Source organism: Chelonoidis abingdonii, chromosome 3 (assembly GCF_003597395.2).
Source record: "Chelonoidis abingdonii isolate Lonesome George chromosome 3, CheloAbing_2.0, whole genome shotgun sequence".
NCBI lineage: Eukaryota > Metazoa > Chordata > Testudines > Testudinidae > Chelonoidis > Chelonoidis abingdonii.
Window position 1 is genome coordinate 19,994,439 of NC_133771.1, and position 26,695 is coordinate 20,021,133.

Genomic DNA, 26,695 nt, shown 5'->3' on the forward strand with positions numbered 1-26,695 from the left:
GCCAGGCCTCAGCTACAGTCCCTAAAACATATCTTCCAGGGTTTTGTCCAGTATAATGTTAAATGCCTGTTTTCTTATAGAAAATACATTCTTGATTTATAATTTTGTTGCATTAAAATATGGTATATTTCATTATCAGAGGGAGGTTTTGTTCGTGAGGGAGGTTGGTTTGGCACATCCGCTTCTCACAATGTTTATTCCTTCTTTTTCTTCTTCCATCACCTACATATTTGCAATTCCATGTTCTTAAGATTTCAGTTGAAAAAAACTTAAATGAGAGATAACAAATTTCAGCTGTTGCTAATGGAGAGGCACCATGGACCATGTTGTGCAGTAGGTTCTGTCACTGACTTGTTGCGTATGAACTTGGGCAAGTCAATTAATAACTCTGTGCCTATCCTCCCCTCCACCTCTTCCTCCCCTCCAATATTCCTTGTTGGTCTTATCCATGTAGATGCAGGGCCGGCTTTAGCAAGTGCAGGGCCCAATTCGTACTCAGCTGGCGGCGCTCCGGGTCTTCAGCGGCACTTCGGCAGTGGGTCCTTCACTCACTCTGGGTCTTTGGTGGCACTCAAAGACTCGCTGCTGAAATCTCGCCAAAGACCCCTGGAGCGCTGCCGAGTCAATAAAAATTAAAAAGGTGCCGGCACGAGCCCCTCTTAGGCGTGGGGCCTGATTCAGGGGAATCGGGCGAATTGGCCTAAAGCCGGCCCTGTGTAGATGCTTAGCTTTTGGGGGCATATCCTATGTATTTGTACAGTGCCTAGCACAATGGTGCCCCAGTCTCACTCAGGCCTATGGGGGCTACAGTAATACAAATATAATAAATGATTATAAACAAATTATAATAAATCCAAATAAGAATTATTGCAGCACAATTATGTTACAGGCTCTTGTACTTTTGCTACAATAAGAGAGAGAAATATTTGTGCAATCAAGCACTGAGACTGAGATTTAGACAACAGCATGATTAGTAATATTGCAGTGACCAAACCTGTGCAAAAATTTGGTGGAGCAGTAGAAAAAGGCAAATAAGTTACAGCCCGCCTTTAAAGCAGCATGAAACGATATGACTCAGATCATGTTTCTGTGTGCAAATTACAGTTTTTATTTTTTCCTGTTTTCCTTTTTCCAATCTTTTTTTTTACACATAGAGAACAGAACATTAAAATAAGCTATAAATGCCATAACCCTCATAATGCTCACTTGCCTCCTGCAGTTTGATCAGAATAAAGTATGAGAGCGTGAAACAGCTCTCAACTCAAGCTGAAAAGGGAAGAGTTGATAAGCCAGGGGAATGCTCTCCAGTAACCTTGAACTTGTATTCACTCCCCTCAGAAAACAAGAAGTCTCAAGGCAGATAGGGGTGCAGATGAAGTACATCGCAACATCAGTACTATGTTACAAATGCCGCAAAACGCTTGGCAGCCTAACAGTTTTGTGGACTCCAAGGAATTTAAAATCCACCTACCATAGAGTGTTTTCCTGTTACATTGGTTGGAGATCAATGTAGTCTTACTGTTAAACTAAATTCTAAGGCAGGGGGTAGTTAAGTGTTTTTTGTCAAGGTCCAAATTTCTTGGTCAAGGTATAGTCAAGGTTCAGACTCCAGAGAAAATAATTTAAATAAATAATAAAATAATTAATAAAATGAAAATATTTGGGGGTCTGTTCAAAAGTGTCTGATGGTCTGGATTTGGCTTGTTGGTCTATTGACTATCTCTGTTCCTAGGTATATTAGAAATGTAAGTTAAGACTGCTGCAGTTATAAACCACTGGAGGAAGAGAGTTGAACAATCAAACAACTCCCACGGCCTGATTCATTGGCTCAACTGATGGGGTGCTGCACCAATGACCTCGGTGATATGGGCTTGGATGCTGTGTCAGGATTCATGCTCCCCAGGGTTTGGTAAGCATGCTATAGATGGATAGGCACATGGATAAAGGCTCTGGATTACTACTGTTCAAATGCTGATTCAATCACAATCTTCCCAAGTAGCCTGGAGCAAATTGCTTACCTCTCAGGGCTTAAAATCTATTACGGATTGTGAGGTGTTCAGATAGCAAAGCTTCTTACTACCCAGGCTAATCAGCCCTCCTCTGAGATCTGTGGGTCTGATGCTGGGAATAAAGGGGGAAATGACTTGAGATTTCACACTCCCCATCCTCCATATGCCTCAGAGACAGTCTGGCTGAGTGACTGCAGCACGTGCCAGCATTCCCAGCAGAACTGGGAAAGGCTGGAAATTCAGCTGAAGTGCACATGCACGTGGACAGGTCATCCAGTGAGAGGAAGATTACTTTGATTTGATACTGAGCTCCTTTTGGAGCCCCAGTGAAACGTAAGATAAAATACATAAATAAATAAATCCTAGACTACACAGAATAACCTAGAGAGATGGGGATGGAGAGAGAGACAAAGAATTTGGGAGATAGACGCTCTGACCACTGGCTGCCACAAGGAAGTGAAGATCTGAAGTCATCAGGCAGTATGAAAAATGCTCCCAACACTGTGGAGGCAGAAGCAATGAGATGGGGCTGCTTCTTCTGACTTTCTGTTATGTGTAGAGCAACAGCACTGAAGCTAGGTACTTTACCGGCAGGAACACAAGGTCTTGTTTCCCAGAAAGCTTACAATCCACAAGGAGCGTGCACAAGAAAATGGGAGAGGGATGGGATGCAATGAGAATGATTTCTTTATTCTCATTTCTTCATAGATTATTAGAATTGGAAAGGATCTCATCTAGTTCAACCCCCTGCTCAAAGCAGGACAAATCCCCAAATCGCCCCCTCAAGGATTGAACTCACAATTCTGCATTTAGCAAGCTAATGCTCAAACAACTGAGCTATCCCTCTCCCCATTTTGAATGTGTGGAGCTCTGTGTATGTTATTTTCAGCTGTTTATTAGTCCATACTTTTGCAGTGAAGGAGAGGAGCCAGCATTCATAGGCTCAGTGAAGGAGGTGCATTTGAAGGGGAGATGTGAAGGAAGAGAAGACAGAAACACGGCAGACTGGTTCAGGGAGGGAGTTCCAAGTGGAAGAAGGCCTGGAGACAACAGCGGAAAAACACACATGGGTGGGGATGAGTTAATCATATGGTGTAGGCAAATTGGTAAGTACAGGAAGAACGTGTCATGACCATTCAGGTTGGAGGGAAGTACTGTAGGTGGTGGAGAGCACCACCTTTGGAAGCAAGGACAAGAACTTGAATGTGATGCGGAAAGCAAGGAGAAACCAAATAGGAACTTGAAGAGGGTGTGCAGGCAAGTTCAATGACTTTCTTAGCAGCATTTTGAACAGATTGAAAGGCGGTGAGATGAGTGTCTGAGAGGCAAAAGAGGAGGAGGAGGTTGCAACAGCAGAGGTGAGAAATAATCAGGGCCTGAGAAAGCTTCTGGTATAGGGGAGGGAAAAGAATGGATGGATTTTGAAGATGTGTATCCATTTCTTCCTGTCTACATATTTATAGAGTCACTGTGGTAGCAAGGTGTCGGAAGAAGCAATAGGCTTTAATAAGTGCATCTGTGTAGCAACAGCACCAGCGTAGGAGGAGAAAGAGAGAGAATAAAAAATAACACTCAAACAAAGAGCATGGAAGGATGGCAAAACTGCCACCGCTGACTGGGGAGGGGAGAAAAAGGGAGGAGATCAGTTTTAGTCATGTTGACTTTGAGTTGGTGAGAGGCCACCCAAGAAGACATGATGTAGAGGCAGTCAATGCAATGGATCTGAATGAAGGCCAACAGGTCATGGGAGGAGCTTTAGATCCTAGACTCTTTATTATTGAGGTGGTAACTGAAGCCATAAAACCTGAGAGCGTATTATAGATTTGGGGTATTTCATTAAGTAACTATAGCAGATTGTCTTGTTGTTATCCTAAAAGTAGCCACCACTGCATTGAAGAGCATAATGCTGAATTTAGGAAGTGTTAGGAAATATTTAATTACAGGCAAAAAAACAGAGGAAAGTAAGTGGTAGAAATAAAATCCAATGTAACATGTTTTGTCTACATTTTGCTGGCTGAATAAAGACCCCTGAAAATATGCAGTGGCTTGGAGTCCATTTGTTGCCTCCACTAGAAGCACTACACAGACAATGCTTGTGATGGGGTGGGGATGGAAATAGATGTTATTGGGCTAACAGGTGGGGTGCTAACACACCACACTCAGCAACATGCAATGAGCCCAAACTCTTTGCAGTACTTCCAGCCCTAAAATAAAGGCAGCACATTTCCAGGAGTTAAAAAAAAGTATGAATGTGAATTTATGCACAAAATCAAAATACAGGCACCCTGTTTGTCATGAAAAGGACTAATTAATTATCTAGGGTTTCACTTCTCCAGTTATTTTACTCTCTCTTGCTCTCTCTCACTCTCTCACACACATATGCTCTTTCTTCCACTCTTAACACTTTGTAAGAATTTTAAACAAAAATTTATATCCAAACACCAGTAATATCCTCATTAATACTAGAGGCTCAAGGAAAAGACCAGATAGAGGGGAAGGTTAGAGACACACAGAGACTAATGCAAAACCACACAATACAGAAAAGTTAAACACAAGAGTCACAAAAAACGCCTTCAGTTAATGTCAATACAGACTAACATCCTATACTCACTCAGTTTCCTTTCTTAACCCCACAGAGAATCTTGTTCTTCCATCTAGCACATCTGTTCTAACCAGAAATAAATATAAATATGCCTCAAAGTAGGCGTTGAACACTAAGGAACTGTCAACCATTCACAGCTCTATCTATTATTACACAGCTCTAGCTGTAGGTTTGGATCAGGCTATTTCCAAGGAAAAGATCAATCTTTTCTTTTAGTATGGCTCCTGGAAGACTGCAGTACCATCATGCCACTTGAGCGGAGTTTTCCATGTCTGCTCAGACTTGTCTGTTTTTCATTCCTGGCCCATCCCTATTTGACGCTGCTGTTTTGTAACTTTTTTCACTTAGTGTTTGCTAAACTTTCCTTGAATTCATGAATAGCTTCTGCTCTGACTAACAGTGGAGTGCAACAACTTACACTTTCATTCCCTATTGACTAATTAGGAGGGAATTTCAGCTTCAACATCAGAATAGAACCAAGATACAAATAAACCTTAGATTTATTTTGCAAAATCTAAACCAGGCTTCCTTGGCTAAATTTGAGCTAACGATATATTTTTAGCATTTATATTCGTTGGGGCAGTCTCTAAAGTTGGAAACCACAGTTTGGGCACTGCTCCAATCTAGAGAAGAACAGCGGTAATATTTGATAACATCTTTTAAAAGGGGAGAAATTGCAGCACAGAACTCCCAAAGGTACCTGAAAAATTTAAAAACACAGTTTAAAAACATTGAAATAAAAAAGTTTTGTTTTTGAAGTTGTCTATAAAAAAAATGTGTAGAAAAGAATTCTGTGGTGAACTGAGAGAACCAAAGACCAGCGTGCTACAAAATGGAATTGAAAGGAAAACTTTCACATTTTCCAATTTTTTTAAAAAAATCTTTCAATATTTAAACTAACACTAACGATTCATCGTTTAAGCCCAGAAGAGACCATTATGATAATTTAATCTGACATCCTGCAAAATACAGACTATATAATTTCACTCAGTAATTCCTGCATCAATCTCAATAACGTGTAGGTGAACAAAAGCACTTCTCTTAGGGCTTGGCTACACTGGCAAGTTAGAGCACATTAAAGCAGCCCCGGGTGCCCTAACTCACGACTCATCCACACTGGCAAGACACGTACAGCACCTTGCCTCTGCAGCTGGAGCGCTCCTGGTAATCCACCTCCACGAGAAGCAAAAAGCTTGCTGGGCCCTGGCTGAAATGTCACAGTGTCAGTGTGAATGAGATGTTGAATTACTGCCCTCTGATCGGCCTTCAGAAATGTCCCATAATCCCCTTAAGTGAAGTGGCCACTCTTGTCATTGTTTGGAATCGCTGCAGGAATGCGGATGTGATGTCCTGTCAAAGCTCCATTTCTGACAGCCGGCATGCTTATCTGCTCCAGGACAAAGAAATGTTGCTTGAGAGGAAGGGGATAGCTACCACAATGCACTGCTCTCTGTGGCCATTGCAAGAGCTGCTAATATGGCCACGTCAGCGCGCTTAAATTTGACAGTGTGGACACACTGCAGAGCTTTCCCTACTGGGCCCTTCGAGGGCTGGTTTAAATCACAGCACTCTACATCTGCAAGTGTAGCCATGCCCTTAGAAAGACATCCAGTCTTTATTTGGAGATTTCAGGTGTTGGTGAATCCACAGTATCACTTGGTAAGTTATTCCAATGACTATTTACCATCACTGTTAAAAATATGCACCTTATTTCCAGTTTGAATTTTTCTTGCTTCAACTTAAGCATTGGATTTTGTTATGTTTTTGTCTGTTTTATTAAGTACCTCTCTAGTATCTTATATCTTCCCCATTTAGTTACAGACGACTGTATTTTAAAACATTCCTTCCCTTCTTCTCAAGCAAAACCGATAAAAAATTATTTTTGCATATATTTATATAGCATCAAAATAATGCTAGGTGTCTTACAGGCATTTTCTGATGGTAGGAGCCCTGCGTGAAGGCACTAATGCAGTAACAAAAAGAAAAAAGAAAACCACCACCAACAAAAACACTCTGTCACATCAAAGCAAAAAACTACACTGCATATACAATTCTCCCCCTAGGGAGAGGATGAGAGAAAGAACTAATCACATGTGACAGGTGTTCATCATTTAAGCAGTTTTGTAGCCATGTCAATCCCAGGATGTTAGAGAGACAAAGTGGGTGAGGAAGTATCTGTCTGTGAGAGAGAGATGCTTTCAAGCTTATACAGAGCTCATAGACTCATAGACTCATAGGTCAGAAGGGACCAATATGATCATCTAGTCTGACCTCCTGCACAAAGCAGGCCACAGAACCCTACCCATTCCCATCCCATCCAACATCCCATCACAGACCATTGGGCAGACTTATCTGCTGATAATCCAAGATCAATTGCCCAAATTAAACTATCCTATCATACATCCCTTCCATAAACTTATCAAGCTTAGTCTTAAAGCCAGATATGTCTTTTGCCCCCAAACTACTCCCTTGGAAGGCTGTTCCAGAACTTCACTCCTCTAATGGTTAGAAACCTTCGTCTAATTTCAAGTCTAAACTTCCTAATGTCCAGTTTGTACCCATTTGTTCTTGTGTCTACATTAGGTACTAAGCTTAAATAATTCCTCTCCCTCCCTAATGTTAATCCCCCTGAATATTTATATAAAGAGCAAGCATATCCCCCCGCAGCCTTCTTTTGGCTAGGCTAAACAAGCCAAGCTCTTTGAGTCTCCTTTCATAAGGCAGGTTTTCCATTCCTCGGATCATCCTAGTAGCCCGTCTCTGAACCTGTTCCAGTTTGAATTCATCCTTCTTAAACATGGGAGACCAGAACTGCACACAGTATTCCAGATGAGGTCTCACCAGTGCCTTATATAACGGTACTAACACCTCCTTTATCTTTGCTGGAAATACCTCGCCTGATGCATCCTAAAACCGCATTTGCTTTTTTAACGGCCATATCGCATTGGCGGCTCATAGTCATCCTGTGATCAACCAATACTCCAAGGTCCTTCTCCTCCTCTGTTGTTCCAACTGATGTGTCCCCAATGTATATCTAAAATTCTCTTATTAATCCCTAAGTGCATGACCTTGCACTTTTCACTATTAAATTTCATCCTATTACTATTACTCCAGTTTACAAGGTCATCCAGATCTTCCTGTATGATATCCGGTCCTTCTCTGTGTTAGCAATACCCCCCAGCTTTGTGTCATCCGCAAACTTTATTAGCACATTCCCGCTTTTTGTGCCAAGGTCAGTAATAAAAAGGTTAAATAAGATTGGTCCCAAAACTGATCCTTGAGGAACTCCACTAGTAACCTCCTTCCAGCCTGACAGTTCACCTTTCAGTATGACCCGTTGGAGTCTCCCCTTTAACCAGTTCCTTATCCACCTTACAATTTTCATATTGATCCCCAGATCTTTTCCAATTTAACTAATAATTCCCCATGTGGAACCGTGTCAAATGCCTTACTGAAATCGAGGTAAATTAGATCTACTGCATTTCCTTTGTCTAAATAATCTGTCACCTTCTCGAAGAAGGAGATCAGCGTTGGTTTGGCACGATCTACCTTAGTAAAACCATGTGTTGTAATTTGTCCCAATTACCATTGACCTCAAACTACAGAATGTTAAACTAACAGACCTATAGCTACCGCCGATCATCCTTTTTTCCCTTTCTTAAAATAGGAACTATGTTAGCAATTCTCCAGTCGTACGGTTACAACCCTGCAGTTTTACGATTCTATTAAAAATTCTTATAATTGGGACTTGCAATTCACCGTGCCACGTTCTTTAAGATTTATTTCTTGCGATGAGTTTTGTTTGTCTGGGCCCTCCGATTTTGTCCCATTAAGCTGTTCAAGTTTGGCTTCTACCTCAGATGTGGTAATATCCACCTCCATATCCTCTTCTTCGGGTCTGGGAAACATGCGCAGGGGGTCACAGCTAAATACAAAATGGAACAGATTGTTTAGCAGAAGTAGGTAGCATATTTCAAGGGACCATTCAAGGTGAAGTGGCCTGTTAACACCCCACCAGTCATAGTAATGAAAGGAAGTGCCGAGGGGGAGGGACAGCTGAAGGGGGTTGTTAGGGGGTTGTAATAAGACATAAATCCAGTGTCTGCATTCAGTCCATGATTTTTAGTGTCTAGCAAAGTTATGAATTTACATTCCCAGGCTCACCTTTTGAAAGTGTTGTGAAGGTTTCCTTTGAGGATGAGGACTGAGAGGTCAGATATGGAGTGATCACTTTGTGAAAAGTGTAAATCCACAGGGTGTTTTTAATCTCTTATCATTTTGCAGTGTGAGTTCATTCAAGAGTGTAGTGATTGTCTAGTTTCACCCACATAGTTGCTATTGGGGCATTTAGTGCATTGGATGAGGTATATCACATGGTGTGTTAGGGCATGTATAGGGCCCATGGATCTTGAAAAGTGTGTTGTTCATCATGTCACCTAATGCACTAGTGGAAGGTGTTCAGCTATGATGCAGATTAAGGTGATAAAAGAACTCATAGAGAGAATATAGATAACAAACAATACAGACAAAATAGGGACAAAGGACAGTGATTCAGCAGTGATGTTACCTTCACGTCTTGTTAGGGTTTTTTGTTTTTTTGCCATCTATTTAGGAGAGGATTAGGGTTTATAGGCCTCCTGAAAAAAATGTGCTTAAAGGATGGACTTGGAAATGGGGAGGGAGCAGGCATGGCAGATTGGGTCAGGGAGTGGGTTCCTGGTTGGAAGGAATATGGAGATGGGAATCGAAGGACAGGAAGAAATGGGTAAATAGTGCAGCATGGATGGCACAAAGAGGGCAAGGGGTGAATTAACATTGACGAAGACAGGAGTGAGGTTCTGTAGTGTAAAGTCATAAATGGGGCTGTTAACCATGCAAGATACTCTGTGCCTGTATACAGTAGTTACAAAGCACCCCATACTCATGTTTCCACTGTTGTATTACTGTTGATTAGATTAGACTAGAGTAACTCTGAGCTGTCACTAATCATAGTGCAATGATCAATGGGGATTGTCCAGTTTATTGTTCCACATGAGTAAAAGTTACAAACCTGGCTCATAAGGGGTCACTGGGTCAGCAAAGGATGTAGTTATCTAACTGTACTTACATATGTAAGTATAGACAGCTTAAAAGCCAAATGCTAAGTGACCAAGGGGAGTTAGTGAACGGAGGAAGCAAAAAGGGGAATTTGTAGGAGGGACAAAGAATGAAATCGCCATGGTTTGAAAAGGCTTCATTGCCAACGCCAACACTGCTCCTGGCTCCTCCACCTGCAGCCATGTCCAGACAAAGAACCCAGCCATGAAGGCCTCTACCCATGTCGTGGTGTGGATTGCAGACTGTGGCCTGCATTTTCCCATCACAGAAAGCCAGGTGGGGGAGACCATCCCATAGGAGAGTTGCCTATTAGTAGAATCTCTCAGAAAGCTGGTGAGAGCACTCCTGGGGGAGGTGACTAGGCCAAGAAATATCTGTGAACACAAGGAATTGTCACAATGAGAATATTTTCTAATTATAGGAACTTTGGAATAAATTTAAGTAGAGAAATTATATTTCTGCAACTTTTTTGTACAGCCGCCTTTTCAATGTTCATCAACATTGCCCCTATGGCACAAAGAGTCATGCATGATCAATTTGTCTTATGAGTTTTCCAAAACAGTTCCCTGTCTCCAGTTAACACTGTCAATGTTTGTGCTAATCTTCCATTTCAGAAGAGATTTAGGGCTTCCACACTTCTTTGATTCTTTGGATAAATGAGGATTAAAGTTTTCATCACTTGTTTGTAATTAGGCAAGCGGTAGCTCTAATTATGTGACCAATTTACTATAGTTAACTTCTGAAACTAACAGATGTCGTTGGATTATTTGTGGTGTACTGGGCAGGGATGAGCCTGTCCTCACGTCTTAAAGATGCCCCCTTGTGGACACTGCAGACATTGTAGGTTGAAAATCAGTGGCAATTTAGGTGCCTATCTCCCTTGAATGCCTTTGAAAATTCCTGTCATCATGGATGGAGGACTGAAAAAATAGACATATGCACTGCTACCAGTGACAATTTAGGGCTATTGTAAAACAATCTAATCTACTAATGGGGTTTTGCTCAAGTACTAGCATTGCTGCTGCTCTTATAGCTTGTCTACACAGTGAGTTACTGGGCTGCAAGCCAGAGTGTGAGTCTACAGCACATGAGCTTGCTGTGCAGTAATGTCTCATGTGGACACTGCTACATTGCAGTGAAAATCTGAGTGCAGCTTAGTTTACTACTGAGCAGTATCTTGCCATTTAGACAAGTCCTTATATCTGAGGGGTCCCATTACAAGTACTAGGACAGACAGACAGACAAGTCTCAAGTCACAGAACAAAGGATTTTAAGGCAGAAGAGATCTTTATGATAATTTAGTCTGACCTTCTGAATAACACAAGCCACAAAATTTCACCATGTATTTCACCATGTCATCAGATCCCATAACTTGTGGCTGAATTAGAACACCGCTCTTAAAAAGCCGTAGTCTTGTTTTAAAGAAGTCCAGTGATGAAGATTCCTTTGGTAGGAAGTTCTGATGGTTAATTACCCTCACTGTTAACAGTGTGCACCTCATTTCCAGTCTGCCTTTTTCTTGTGTAAACTTTCTGCTGCTGGATCTTGTTTTCCCTTTATCTGCTATATGAAAGAAACCCCTAATGTCTGATAGCTTCTCTCAATGCACTGTAGATACTTCTGCAGCATGATCAAGTTGCATCTTTTCAAAGCTAAATAGATTGAGGTTTTTAAGACTCTAATGGTAAGGAACATTTTCCAGACCTCAGGAATAGACCTGATCTGGGAGGGTGAGGGATCAAGCTTATGTTCAGGTGGTTATTTCCAGTGACCTCCTTCATTCTTGTCAGGGTCACTCTTTTCCAAGGTCTGGTCCTTTGGCTTCATTCCTTTATGTATGGTCTTACATTTGGCTATAATACAACCCATGTTATTTCAACATGCCAGGCTTACCAAGGAGCCAAGATCACTACAGATCAGTGGCCTGTCATCCTTATTTGCCACTCTTTGGGTCATCAGCAAACTTTATCAGCAATGATTTCATATTTTCTTCCCAATCATGGATGAAAATATTATATAATATTGGGCTAAGAACTGAATCCTGTGGAACACCATTAAAAGGATCACCAGTTAGTAGCTTGTGGTATTGCATCTGCTGTAATTATGCAAGTATATTTAAACAAACATGTATTTTTGTGTCACCATTGTCTGAGTTTGGGTGTCGAGAGTCATGTAATTTGTTAAAGAGCTGTTCAGAAAATAATGGTGCTTCCTTCTTGTGGAAAAAGGACAAAAAACAAAGACAGACATGCTACCAGCTAGAGATAATCTCCTTTATCTCCAGTGGTAGAGCAGTGGCAAACAATTCCAAACTGACGGGTTAAACATTCTTGGAGCACCATTATTAGTTCTTGAGAGTATTAAAAACAAGTCAAAGGAGACAGTAGACCAGTTTGATGGCCTCAATCATTTCAACTTTGATTAACAAACTAGAACAATTTAAAATTAACATGAAACACATTAAATGGATTTAAAACTGGCTAACTGATAGGTCTCAAAATGTAACTGTAAATGGGGAATTATCATTGAGTGGGACTGTTTCCAGTGAGGTCCTGTAGGGATTGGTTCTTGGCCCTACACTAGTTAACATTTATATCAGTTGGCTGGGAGAAAATATAAAATAATCACTGATAAAGTCTGCAGCTAACACAAAGACTTGGGGAGTGGTAAATAATGAAGAGGACAGGTCACTGATTCAGAGCAATCTGGATCACTTGGTAAACTGGGTACAAGTGAACAATATGCATTTTAATATAGCTAAATGTAAATGTATACATCGGGGAACAAGGAACGTAAGCCATCCTTACAGGGTGGGGGACTCTATTCTGGGCAGCGGTGAGTCTGTAAAAGATTTTTGATGTGGCAGGGGGAAGGGGAGGAAAATAGTGGATAATCAGATGAACCTGAGTGTGACACTGTGGCAAAAGAACTCACGTGATCCTAGGAGGCAAAAACAACGGAATCTTGAAGCGGAGTAGTGAGGCCATTTTACCTCTTTATTTGGCACTGGTGTGATCACTGTTGGAATACTGTGACCAGTTCTGGAGCCTACAATTCAAGAAGGATGTTGCTAACTTGGAGAGGGTTAAGAGAAGCACCACATGAATAAGGGGTTAGAAAACACGTCTTATATGAATAGGCTCAAGGAGCTGTGTATTTAGCTTAACAAAAATAAGGTTGAGGGGCAACTTTATTATAGTCTGTAAGTACCTACATGGGAAAACAATATAATAACGGGCTTTCCAGTCTAGCTGAAAAAGATAGGACACGATACAATGGTTGGAAATTGAAGCTAGACAAATTCAAATTGGAAATAAGATGTAAATTTGTAATGGTGATAGTAATTAGCCATTGGAACAATTTAGCAAGGATCCTGGTAGATTCTCTATAACTGACAATTTGGAAATCAAGACTGGATGTTTGTCTAAAAGATGTGCTGTAGGAATTATTTTAAGGAAGTTCTGTGGCCTGTTTTATATAGGAAGTCAGACTAGATGATCACAACGGTCACTTTTGGTCTTAGAATCTATGAATCTACAAACTTTGTTGCAGTTTGGCATTGCAAATAAGAAGTTAGTTCTTATAGGTTTATAAAGCTCTAAACTGGCTTGCCCAATCTGATTTCTCCAAGCCAACCAAAATAAATACATCAATTCATATAACCCACCTTTACCCATTGTGCTTATCCAGCCCCTGTAGTTGTCGGACCACATAAAGGTTTATGAATCAGCTACTTTCTCTCAACTAACAGAGGTGGGTCTTTTTAGTTTAGGAAGTAGAAGCTCCTGCTCTTAGATCCAGGGGTTCAGGGTTCAACAACTGCTGCGGATGACTCATCTCAGGGCACTGCTGTTATATACACATGAGAAATTTCAGACCAAAGGAAAAGGAAGTAGTTTGAGAAATTTGGAATAGAGTTTGAATGGTAGGGTTTGGCACTACAGGAACTGCAAACTGTATTTGCTTTTCAAGTTTCTGTAGGCCTGAAAAAAGGAGGAACTGTAAATATTTTTGTTAGGATGCATTTATTTAAAGTACTTATTAATTTTGAATTAATTAATTCCTAGGTGCTCATCTGAGTTCATTGTCTGATCTGAAATGTGGTCTTTTAAGTGGCTAGAAAACAGACTATGATACAATGGAATAATTCTCAAGACATCTCTGATTGTTCCATTTTCTTCAAGACATAGATCTGAAAATAAGAACAGAATCTACAGCTCTGTTGGGACAAACTCACGGCTGGCATTAGCGGGTGCAACTTTTCAATATAGTCATATCTGCTTATACTAGCAGTGAATTCATTCTGTTAGGTACATTGAATGAAACTATGTGGATTAACACATAGAATAGACTGAAGACTGCTGTGCTTCTTCCAGACAGCTTTCTTGATGTTTGAAATTGCAGCAAAGTCTATAACTTTCATGTTCCCTTACAATACTGTATTTTATTACTGAAACCTAATGGTTGTGTATGTTAAGTTCAGGTTACAAAAAGAAGTGGGATCTTTTCTGGCAGATTTTCAAGACACTGTCCTCTTCTGATGGATATAAATAACCGGACCACAAAGAACATCTGAAATGTTATCTCACTATTTATACAGAGAGTATATTTCCCCTCCATCTCCCTTTATGAAAATCCTTCCAGCGGAGACTGCTGTTGGATATCAAATACTCTGTACAGTATAGTAGGCATAATAAAACACTGACCAGTGCAACACTGTGAATTCCACTGATGAGCACATGGGAATGCTTCCTGAGCTATTGGCAAGAGACCAGAGATTATTATTACTATTATTTATTAATCACTAATTCTCTCCTTTACAAATACCAGTCACTTGGCATACATCTAGCAGTTGACCATTCGGGTGTTGCTATGCTGAAGATGAAGACTCCCTGTAGGTGGTTAACATTGTTCCTGAGCAATATTCATATCTTATTTCTTTCTCTCTCTGCTGAACTGAGATGCCCATAAAATCTCTGCAACTCAGAACCCACAGAGGCCAGTCAGGGTTTATGTCAACTGGAAGTTCTGGGTCCCCAGAACTTGACTGAAAACTGAACAACCGTTCAAACTACATCTCTTTCTCCACTTCTCTGGTCATAGATGTAATATTGCATCTGGATTCTGTCAGCATTTTGGGGGAAGAACAATGAGTTAGCAAGGGGAAGGCTAGCATCAGTAGAAGCTGGCACATCATATAAAAACTAGGAAAGTTGACTATGGATATACTACCCACAGGAACCACTGCCTTTTGGCAGAATACCTGAGTACATATGACAATCACTCAAATCACAAGCTTTCCCAGGTTGGTATCAACAGAGCCATCTGGCAATTAGAAGTCTCTGAAGCAGTTAATCCAACTTTGAGCCAGATTAATGTGGATATTGCAAATACTATTGCTACTTTCAGATAGGCAGGTTGTTTTGGCCCTTGTGAATCAGGCAGACAGTTGACTGAGCATAGTAGGAATTATTTAGTTATGTATCTTCAGCCTTGTTTGGCTTTCCACGATTCCAGCCTAAATCATCTCTTTGATAGCACATGCACTCTGCATGTATATGCCTGGCTTAAATCCAGCCAATTTTGGGGAAGAATAAGTTGACTGGGCATGAAGAGAAGATCTGTAACAATCTTTGTGGTTTATGTGGTGTGGTACGCTGAGAATAATTTTGGATAGATAGTACCCTGTGTTGTTAATTCACAGAAACAGTTTAGCTTTTCCTGCATTTCAGTTGTGACAAAAGCTCCCACAGCCTCACCATAGGCTCTCTTGATAACAACTGAAAAATCTGTATCTCCAAATACATTATATCATTAGATGAAGTGGACAAAAACAAAACAAGGATGTTTACAACTTAGCCTGAGGAGATAATTAACTTCTGAGTGCTGAGATCCTTGATTGCATTCCTAGCATGATTTTAATTGGAAGTCTGAACCTGTAAAAGGCTGGTGGTGTTTGGAAGATATGTGAAATGGTTGGCTGAGAAATCATTGGATTGTAAATTTGAAAAGTAATCCAGACAAATACCTTTTACTTTATTTTTTTTTGTTCTTGTTGATAACAATCATCTATTACAGAAGTATGAAAGGCACCATACTATGCAAAGAGAACATGTATCAAAAGATATTAGAGCACTTTATGGAATTTCAAAAGCAATAATGAGTTTTAAAAAAAGGGATAAATTCATCCCTGATGTTATTCTCTTCTTTGAAGCTGCCCCAGAAGTGAATTTGCCCAATATTTGTATTTGCCTAAGCTATTCACACCACATGTTCTCTCTCAGTATTTGCATGATTCAGCAAAGAGTCCTGTGGCACCTTATAGACTAACAGGCGTTTTGGAGCATGAGCTTTCGTGGGTGAATATTCACTTTGTCAGATGCATGTAGTGGAAATTTTCAGGGGGAGGTATATATAGGCCCTCTTCTAGCAGCTGAGGTGTGAAAACCAAGAGAGGAGAAACTGGTTTTGTAGTTGGCAAGCCATTCACAATCTTTGTTTAATCCTGAGCTGATGATGTCAAATTTGCAGATGAACTGAAGCTCAGCCGTATCTCTTTGAAGTCTGGTCCTGAAGCTTTTTTGCTGCAGGATAGCCACCTTAAGATCTGCTATTGCGACCATGGAGGTTGAAGTGTTCTCCTACAGGTTTTTGTTTTTGTATTGTAGTGAACACTTCAACCTCCCTGGCAAAAGTCAGTAATCAGAAGAATTACTAGCGATAGGCTTAGAATCATCGAATCATAGAAGATTAGGGTTGGAAAAGACCTGAGGAGGTCATCTAGTCCAACCCCCTGCTCAAAGCAGGACCAACCGCAAATAAATCATCCTCGCCAGGGGTTTGTCAAGCAGGGCCTTAAAAACCTCTAAGGATGGAGATTCCACCTCCTCCCTAGGTAACCTATTCCAGTGCTTCACCACCCTTCTAGTGAAATAGTTTTTCCTAATATCCAACCTAGACCTCCCCCACTGCAACTTGAGACCATTGCTTCTTGTTCTGTCATCTTCCACCACAGAGAACAGCTGAGCTCCATCCTCTTTGGAACACCCCTTCAGGTACTTGAAGGCTGCTATTAGATCCCCCCTCACCCTTATCTTCTGTGGACAAAATAAGCCCAGTTCCCTCAGCCTCTCCTCATAAGTCATGTTCCCCAGACCCCTATTCAGTTTCATTGCCCTCCGCTGGACTCTCTCCAATTTGTCCATGCCCTTTCTGTAGTGGGGGGGGGGGGCAAAACTGAAGTTAATACTCCAGATATGGCCTCACCAGCGTCAAATAGAGGGGAATAATCACTTCTCTTGATTTGGTGGCAATGCTCCTACTAATGCAGCCCAATATGCCATTAGCCTTCTTGTCAACAAGGGCACACTGTTGACTCATACCCAGCTTCTCGTCCACTGTAATCCACAGGTCCTTTTCTGCAGAACTGCCACTTAGCCAGTCGGTCCCCAGCTGTAGCAGTGCATGGGATTCTTCCATCCTAAGTGCAGGACTCTGCACTTGTTCTTGTTGAACGTCATGAGATTTATTTTGGCCCAGTCCTCCAGTTTGTACCAGGAAGTTGTTCCCAACACTCTCCAAAAACTTCTTGGATTGTCTGTTCACTGCTGTATTGCTCTCTCAGCAGATGAGAGCCATGAGAACCAGGGCCTGTGATCTGGAAACTTCTGTTAGTTGTCTGAAAAAAGCCTCCTCTACCTCACCCTCCAGTTGCCCATCATGACATCACCCTTGTTGCTCTTACCTCTTAACTTAACCCAAATACTCTTAACAGGCTTTTCTCTAGTTTCATACGAGAGCTCTGAGCAATTATACTCTTTCTTGCATATAGTGCAACTCCTCCACCTTTTCTCCCCCGCCTATCCTTCCTGAACAGCTTATATCCATCCATGACAGTGCTCCAGTCATGTGAGTTACCCCACCAAGTCTCTGTTATTCCAATCACACCATAGTTCCTTGACTGTGTCAGGACTTCCAATTATTCCTGCTTGTTTCCCAGGCTTCTTGCATTTGTGTACAGGCACAGAAGATAACTAGCCAATTACTTACTTTCTCAGTATGAATCAGGAGGCCTCTTCTGTTGAACCCTCCTCCTTGTGTTTCCTCCCAGTATCCCTTAGGTCACTGTCCTCCAGTGAATCTAGTTTAAAGCCCTCCTCACTAGGTTAGCAAGCCTGCCTGTGAAGATGCTTTTCCCTCACTTTGTTAGGTGGATCCCATCTCTTCCTAGCAATCCTTTCTTCTGGAACAACATCCCACTGTGCTTTATTATGCATACTATACTCTGACACCTCCTGTGTAATCACACATTTACCTCCACAATTTGATGGTCCCTACTTTGGCCTTTTTCTTCAACAGGGAGGATGGATGAGAACATGACTTATGCCTCAAACTCCTTTATCCTTCTTCCCAGAGCCACGTAGTCTGCAGTGACCCACTCAAGGTCATTCTTGGTGGTATCATTGTTGCCCATGTGGAGAAGTAGGAAGAGGAAGTGGTCTGAAGGCTTGATCAGTCTTGTCAGACACTCTGTCACATCCTGAATTCTAGCTCCAGACAAGCAGCACACTTCCCTAGTTTCCTGGTCTGGATGGCAGATGGATGACTCCATCCCCCTTAGGAGGGAATCCCGACCACCACCACCCATCTCCTCCTCTTGGGAGTGGTGGTCATGGAACCCGCATCCCTAGGATAATGCATCTCATGCCTTCCAGTCAACGAGTTCTCCTTTTGATCCCTTCCCTCAGATGACTCTTCCAAACCATTCTCAGCTGTAGTACCTGCAGAGAGCCTGAAAGTGGTTTCTTATCTCTATCTGCACTGGGGGTACATGGGTTCTCCTCTTTATTTTTCTGGAGGTCACATGCTGCCAATTTTCTTCCCCATTCTGCACTGCCCTCTCTGATTCTTCAGCATACTGTGTCTGCAGTACCAGATGCTGACTTCTATCCAGAAAGTCTTCATTTTCTCTGATGCAACACAGGGTTGATACTTTGAGCTTTTCTTCCAATATGGAGACCAGTTTGCACTTCGTAGGGTTGAAGTTGCTTCTATTCTCTGGGAGAAAGACAAACATGGCTTATCCTGTGCCGGTCACAACAGCTGATCACTCACTATCCATAATGCTGTCCTTCTAAGAGCCTCTTCAGCTGTTGTATTTACTGCCCACAAAAGCCTGAAATGCAAAAACACTGTGGGAACTCCCCTCAGGCTAACTCGCTGGCAAACTCCCTCTGTATGCCTGTCCTCTCTCCGCCGCTTCACAAAACATGAACACCTGTAGATAGCAGAATCCACTTTTGTTACATGACATGGTCACATCAGTTGCCAGAGATGATCACTGTAGCTGCTGTTTGTAGAAACAGGAATGTGGGAATTAGAGCTTAAGTTTCCATTCAGGGGCTGGGCACCATGGCAGCTGAGACAAGGACTGATTGGAGGTAGTTCTGCTGTTAGTGCCAGCTTCTCAAAAGCTGGTATGAAAGGATGGGACCATGGCTTTGTCCTCAGTCCATAGAAGCTAGTACAGCTGATTGGGCCCGAGGGGAGCAGATGTTTCCCTGTCGTCTTCCAGGGTGGTGCTGTGGCCATGGTCCTCCCTGTGCAAAACAGAGCTCTGGGAGTTATAGTGCCTCCTTCTGACACAATGCCCTTGCTGTTGTATGACACCTACAAAGTAGACCTAATGTAGGGCAGAGCCTTAGGGGCACAGGTTTTGAGCTCTGCTTCTTTAATGCTAGGATACAGAGGGTCAGATCCTCATCTGGATTAAATCAGTGACTCTCCATTGAAGTGAATAAGGGAAATTCTACTGCTTCATTCTGGTTGACTTAAATGGAGAACATTAATTCACACCAGCCGAGGATCATGTGTAGTAGGACTGGCCTTCCTTTGAAGCACTGTCCAGTAATTTCCATTAAAATAAATGCCAGCCACAGCAATAAATAGATTTTTACGTCTGAGACTCATGGCATGGATGTGTGAGTGAGTGGGTGGGGGGGAAAGGGGCACCAGACCTTTGAAACTTGGACATACCTGTTCCTTTTTTCAGTGAATTACTTATGTTATTGATTTTCAAACAGAAAGCAGAATATAAACATTTTAAAACTTTTAACACAAGATTCTCTGCTGGTGTAAATCTACGTAGCTCCACTGAAGTTCTGATTTTCAACAGCTGAGAATCTGGTCCTTTGTTTCAAAAATGTATCTTTACAGTTCATTGTCCCAGATCATCTTTGGTTGTTAAATTTAAGGTCATGGTCTAGGCTCTAAATTAAGTCATTTTGTTTCTAGTTACACTATTAGGCTTTATAAAATCATATTTTGCTGTGATAGGTACTATTTATAACATTTCATTGCTGTTGTCACAGAAGAAGTTAAAAAAGAATCTGTTCCTTGGGGGTAAGGAGGTGCTTTTGCTTTGGCTGTTAGTAGGATTTATTTTTTAAACACAGCAAAAAATAATAAATATTCTACTGCCAGAAAAGAAACAATTGGGCCCCTCTCCTACTGTTCTGTAATTGAACATGAAAAAATAGCTAGAAATATTGGCAGCTAGCATTAAATTCTGGGCACTGCAAAGGTGCCAGTCACTGTACTTTGCCTTCACAAAATTTGTTCTTTAATAGTCATTTTATTTTTCAGTCATAACAACAAAAGTGAACCATTACTGAGTCAAACGCTGAAATGAATGGAGCAAAACAAAAACACGCCTAAGGCAACAACAGGGCTTTAACACTTTGTAACTTTTATCTCTCTAGTGTCTCTCTTTGATGGCAAAAGAATTCTCACTACATTTCTGAATACTAATTACTTTTACTGATAGCAAGAACACCACCATGAATTCATATCCGCTCTTGAATCCCTCTGGTCCTAATTCCTTCCTTATCCAGTTCATATTCTCGTGGCACTGCTCAGCACAGTGGCTTTAGTAAAGTACATGAGGCAATCCCAAGAGAATTAATAGATGATTTGGGTGCATTCTTATTAGTAGTAGCACTTATTTGTATTACAGTGGTGCCTAGGGACCCAATCAAGGAACAGAATTCTGGAGTACTAATAATCTCGGGATCCAGTCCTCGGCTGGTATAAATTGTCATAGTTTCACTGAAGTATTCAGAGCTATGAAAATGTACATTAATTGAAAATCTACACCTAGGTGCACAAGTGGCATGAGTAGTTGAACCAGACAAGAATGTGAGGTGTAGGAGAACAAGGTAAGAGTAAATAGAGAGTGTTTCTGTAGCTGTCAATGAGTCTTATCTTCACCAACTCCCTAGCTATTATTAGTTGAATACACTGGAGGGACTTAGTGAGAGGTAATGTAGCCAGCTGTAAAGGGTCTTACACATTACTGCTAACACCTCTGGAGGTTTTAATATTTTTCCTCTTTCTGGGAGGGAAGGATAGTCTTACGGTTAAGACTCTGCATTAAGATTTAGGAGATCTGTGGTTAGTTCTTGGTTTTGCCATGGACTTTCTCCTTGACCTTGGGTAAATCACATAATTTTTAGGCATCTCAGGTCCGCATTTGTAAAATGGGGATAGTTTGTCTGTCTTGCCCCGTCTTGAGCTCTTTGGGCCATAAATTCTCTCTTATTATGTGTGTATTGAGCCTAGTACAAAGGGATTATCATCTCATTTGGAACTCTCTAAACACTACTGTAATACAAATAACAATTGGCAAACAAAAACTACATTTAATTACGTTTAAGGTTGCAGCAGGACACACCCCATTCACTGAAAACCTTAGACACATGGAAACAAGAAGTTAAGGGAAAGACTTATGCAAAACCGACTTTCCAACTTACATTTATAGTAGAATACAAAAACCCTTACCAGTGACCACACATGGTTTTATATCAAGTATATCAACAGATTGGCTCATCTGACTGTCTCACACATGCATTTGGGAAGTTATTTTGCCTCGACACTGCTGAGGTCTCTGTTAAGGTTTTGCATTTGCATTTAATGAAGTTGGGATATGTATTGCTTCTGGGTATATGTTGGGGAGGGAAGTGAAAGCATTAGGGAGCATTGGAGTAGGTTGTTGACAGCATTGCAGGCAATATGAAGGTGGAAAGGAATGGGGTCGATCCTGTTGTAACCTTAACTGTCTTTAAACACAGGTTTTGTTTGCTGCTTTCCTAGCTTCTTTTATCCAGCTTTCATACAGCTCATTAGAGGCAGGAAAAGGAGGAGCTGAAGCTGCCTGGGAACTGAGACAGAAACTATACTGCTGAAACTCCTATGTTGACCTTCCTGAGGAGTGTGAGAGGCTTGATGTGCCTCAGGAAACTCTGTCTATAACATTTTATCCCCATTTAAAAGTTACTAAAAGTAAGTACAGCAAGAGCAAACCTCCACGTTTAGCAGTGACAGCGTAACCTGTCGGCTGAAGGGAATGTCCAGGAAGAAGTCTGTCATCACTCACTTCCCAAAGCCGCTGATGGGTTTCCAGAAATTTGATAGAGCACCCAGATCTGCTTATTTCTCTTCCACTTTCCTGCCAGTATGAATCACACTTCAGCCTTCAAACATGGCAGTGTGGGACAGTCATATGCAAGGATTGCAGCCAACATATTGACCATATGCTCAAGGTCCAACTGACCACCCTATGTGGGGTAAGGATGAAATTCTCCCCCCAGGTCAGATTGTCAGTGACTGTGAGGGTTTTTCACCTTCCTCTGAAGTGTGTGGGTGTGAGTCACTTGCCAGGATTATCTAGGTGTATCTCACTTAATTGTTTCCCTGCAGGCATTGGTGCACCTTGGGCTCTCCTATATTTTGCCTGTGGCACATAATAATCTAGTCTCCTGTGAACTGTAATACTTTGTTCTAATTTCAGTAGTTGGATTTAGTGAATGGGTGGTGTCAGTGGGTTGTGATCTACAGACTGGATGATCTGGTAGTCCCTCCTGGCCTTGAACTCTACAACTTTAACACCAGGGATTGAATTTATGACCTCCAGAACCAAAAGCATGAGTCTCTTCAGTTTATGCTAAAGAGGTAACTTCTCAAACTGAGTTATCACGGACTCCCATCCTCTGTGTGTTGGGCACAAAGGGATGCATATAATACACACACAAATGACTTAAGCTATGTCTACACTGCCACTTATATTAGCAAAACTTATGTTGCTCAGGGGGGTGAATATTTCACCCCCCAAGCAACATAAATTATTCCAACATAAGCAGTAGTACACACAGTGCTATGTCAGCATGAAGAGCTTCTCCTGCCCACATAGCTATCGCCTGACACTCATGGGGGGTGGTTTAATTACGTTGATGGGAGAGCTCTCTCCTGGTGGCATAGGGTGGCTACCTGAGAGATCTTACAACAGTGCAGCTGCATTGGTACCTTTCTACCACTGTAAGTGTTGTAGTGTAGTCATAACCTGAATGTGACACATTTCACTCCAGAAGTGAATGACAGCATTCGTACTGTGGCTAATTTGCTGTCAAATTCAGGGAGTTTGCCGTGGTATAAATGGTTTCTATTACAGCTGAAAAATTATAAAATGCTCTACAAACATTGCCAAGGTATAACAGATATTCTGGAAATCAATATATGATGAGCAACAACGTAGCCAAAGGACAGGTCACTGAGTGTTTTAGGTTTCTTGCAAAAGAGGAACAAACAAAAGTGAGACAATCCAATGGGGAAAAAAGTTGGCAAAAGGGATGATTTTTGACCTCTTGTTATTCATTCTATATCAATTCACTTTTAATGAAACCACCATAAAAAAATCACATAGTGCTCTAAGTTTCCATTCTACGTGGTTCCCCTCCCCATTTCAATTAGATATTTTTAAAAATTAAAGGCTTAAAGCTCCTCTTACAATTGAACTCCAATCTTATCTATGCTACAGCTTCTGCTGAATCATAATAGCCACATATTCTCCTGTCCCTCAACACCTAAATACACAGTAGCTTCAATCACAGATATTTTCCCCCAGACAAAGTAAAGATTTTGCCCACTTCTTCTCCTGATTTTTTTTTAATCAAAATAAAAAGTCAAATGGAACATAATTAAATGTAAAGGGAATTAATGGTAACCGCTTCACTAATATTTTCTGGCTTTTAGAAGAACAGTCTTTTTGTTTTTGCAAAGTGCACCTAATAATGATGAAATGTGGATATTTTACCTCTGTTTATCCATAGAAAGATACAACTTTTACCCCTAGCAGCAATCATACAAGCGTCTTGATACAAGTAAGGACCTTTACTATACATGACCTTTGCATTAAGCCTTGCTTGTGTCATTCACACTTGAGCCTTGCATGATTTTTAGTATGGATAATTATAGCACTAGCTTTCCTACATTTCCCTGCTAGAATTCTGGCTTCAGTGCTAGGGGAGAGACAGGGTGGATCAATCCTTGTTCTCGCTGATGAGAGTGCCAGAAAAGATACTAACTGGGGTACTTGTGCTTAGGACTGCTCTACTAAGAAATGGATTGAGGCCATAAATTCATCTCGCAGAGTTAGCAGATAGTAACCACCATTATATGCCTCAAGATCATCAAGACAAAAAGGTCACAAGTCCATTAGCAGTTCACTGAATCATCTACTACTGCTTAATGTTGTTCTTTTTAGACTGGTCAAATTTTGGAGGAAAACAGGTTGTAAGGAATCAGAAAAAGAGCTACAAGAGGGAATTGAAAGGGTGGCAGCTTGTAATTTGTAGTAGGATTAATGTATTATATAAGCTAAAAAATAAAACTTGGACAAGGCTATATTTTGGGGTGCTAGTGGCATCCTAAACCACTCTCACTTTTGCTTTTATGGCTTATTTTGATGTGAGCAGAGCCCTGAGGTATATTTGCAGCCTTGAAATTCACAAACATCTTCTCTTTTAAAGCACTTGGTTTTAAAAGAGGCACATTTGCAAGTGGTCAGATATTTCTCCCCATTGTAAAATCAATTATTTGTAAGTGCTTGGACTAATTTATTGGATTTTAAGAGTAGAAGAAATGGAAATTGTTTCTTACATTAATATTTTACATCCAACTGGGTCTGACTGGGCAATAAATCAGTTCCTTACAATTACTTGTTTGTCAGATAGCGTGTTATTTCAAAAAGCTAGGGAGCTAGCCTGTAGATGTTGGTATATTTGAAAGGCAGAAAGAGTTCAGGTCAAATCAATTTGAGCCTCAGTAATTAAGATCAAGATTGAAGATGCTTCCCCACCTATGTAGCAAGCATCTGGAGTCACTTTATAGAATAAATCAACGTCATGGAGGCGGAAGAGAATATTGCAGGCAATGCTACTTTGACAGGCCTTTCTTTAGGCCTAAAAGGCAGGGCTGGCCCACAACATTTCGGCACCTGAGGCGGGAGCTCAAATGATGCCCCCATGCCCCCTTGCTTGGGCCAAAACTTTGAAAGATCTCAATTCTTGCCTCTTCCTTGTCTATCCTCTGAGGCTGTACCCAATAAAGGAAACTAACATCTTAAAAGCCTTGTTCAAAAATTAAAGTAACACTAACTTTCAAATGCCTGAAAGCAAAATGTAACGTTTCTGTCTGCGTAGTAAACACTGCATTTTTATCTGTTGAATAATCAAAGTGTGCTTTCTGTGCCTTCTTGGTGCAAGATTTGTTAACTGCTCCAAAGGTCACGCTCTGGGCCAGCTCATGCTCTATGAGATTGTTGCATGCAGACGAGCTCTCCTGTGTCATTTGGAGGCTAACTGTTTTTTATTAACTTCAGCTTGAGAAGCTGCATTCTCCACTGGCAACTGTGTACAGGAAGTGTAGAAGTATGTGCAGAGCAACAAAAGCATTGGAAGAGTGTCATCTTATATTGTGCACATATATTCCAGAACAGCCTTTGGAGTTGATTACTGCTGAAATGTATCTTAAAGGGCTTTCAGTTCATCACCTAATCACTTGCATCAATATCGCACGTCATCATGTGTCAACACTGTCTCTAGTGCCCTGCATTACTGTGTAGGTCTTCTTCAGGTATTAGTGAGGAGTTTTGGAATATCATACAACATCCAAATATATTGCTGTTTCCTTGAGCTGCATGAAACGTTCTTCAACTGACTGTATGCACAATCTAGCACCTGGTAAAGATTCAATTTGAATTGTTGTTTGGGTCTGTATGGGATTATCCATGACTCGTAATCAAAAGTCTTCTTCTTCTTTGGTGACTCTTGTATTCTTGAATGGGTAGGAAAATAGTTTCAATGTGAAGTTCCTCTTCCAACTTCTGTGCACTCTCAGAATGTTTTGAAATCCCTCGTCTGACAGGTAAGACTGTAGGTATGACTTTGCTTTGTCCAGTTGTTCCATTGCTCCAGATATATCAAGGTCAACACTTGTAGTCTCTTGCTTACAACATTTATTCAAACAGTATGTCATGCCACAACACTAAGCGACACAGAAATGTGAATGTATTTATGTTTCTGGTGATTCCATCCCTCTGCCATCTTCTCTCACAAAAACAGTTCCTTCATAGCATTATCCTCCATAACAGCAACTATGCATCATCATCTTCCCAATCTGGTGTTGATAGCTTATCGCATCCACTCGACTTTCCCATTGTTGGCACTCGTGGTTCAGGTCAGAAGGAGTTCCAGATGTTGCTTCAAAATTTGCCATCAATGAGATGATGCAGAGAAAAATACATAGATGCTTTGAATTATATTAAAAAATTCAGCAGCCTCACTAGAAGCTGATGCTGCATCACTGACCACCAAGTTCAATGAACGAGAACTGCATGGACAAAAAAAGCTTGTGAGTTTAACTCTCAGATCCATGTCTGCACTCCTCTGTTCTTTCCTCTCATGTTGGCACTATTATTGTAGCCCTGACCTCTCATGTCAGCTATCGCAATTCCCATATCTTCCAGCTTTTTAAGAAGCACATTTGTCATACCAGCTTCTGTAGTATCATCAGTGTCAATGAATTCTAGAAAATGCTCTCTGACAGTCACCATTGCATAGGTCCTGTTGTTGTTACAAAATGCACCATTAAAGTC